Source organism: Myotis davidii, unplaced genomic scaffold (genome assembly GCF_000327345.1).
Source record: "Myotis davidii unplaced genomic scaffold, ASM32734v1 scaffold1388, whole genome shotgun sequence".
NCBI classification, from domain to species: domain Eukaryota; kingdom Metazoa; phylum Chordata; class Mammalia; order Chiroptera; family Vespertilionidae; genus Myotis; species Myotis davidii.
This window is the reverse complement of record NW_006298864.1, coordinates 127,794-128,399: the sequence shown is the minus strand read 5'-3', so window position 1 is coordinate 128,399 and position 606 is coordinate 127,794.

Genomic DNA, 606 nt, shown 5'->3' with positions numbered 1-606 from the left:
ACATTCTGGATGAAGCCGCAGCTGCGAGGGCCGAGCCCCTTGCACAATTTCATGCATCAGGCCTCTAGTCCTATATAATAAAAGGCTAATATGCAAATCGACTGAACGACCAGTGGCTATGACACGCACTGACCACCAGGAGGCAGATGCTCAACGCAGGAGCTGCCCTCTGGTGATCAGTGCGCTCCCACAGGGGGAGTGCTGCTCAGCTAGAATCCAGGCTGACTGCTGGTGAGTGCAGTGATTGGTGCGGGCTTCTCCACCGCCCCCTGCTCCTGAAGGGCAATCCATAGGGGCAGCAGCCACCTCTCGCACCTGTTGTTGGCACTGGCCCCAATCACTGCTGTGCCGCCATCAGCGGGTCAGCATGTGGGAACAGTGGCGGGAGCGGGATTGCCTTCAGACAGGGGATTGCCATGACAGGAGGGGCAGGGGACATGGAGAATGGGCCGAGACCCATGCCTGAGACCTGCCCCTGTGCCCACTGCAGCCTCAGCCTTGAGGCCCACAGTTCCATTCAAGCTGCATGAACCCGTGCACTGGGCCCCTAGTTATTAATAACTAATTACAATGGTATCACACACAGGCAGGCACAGGTATCAGGGC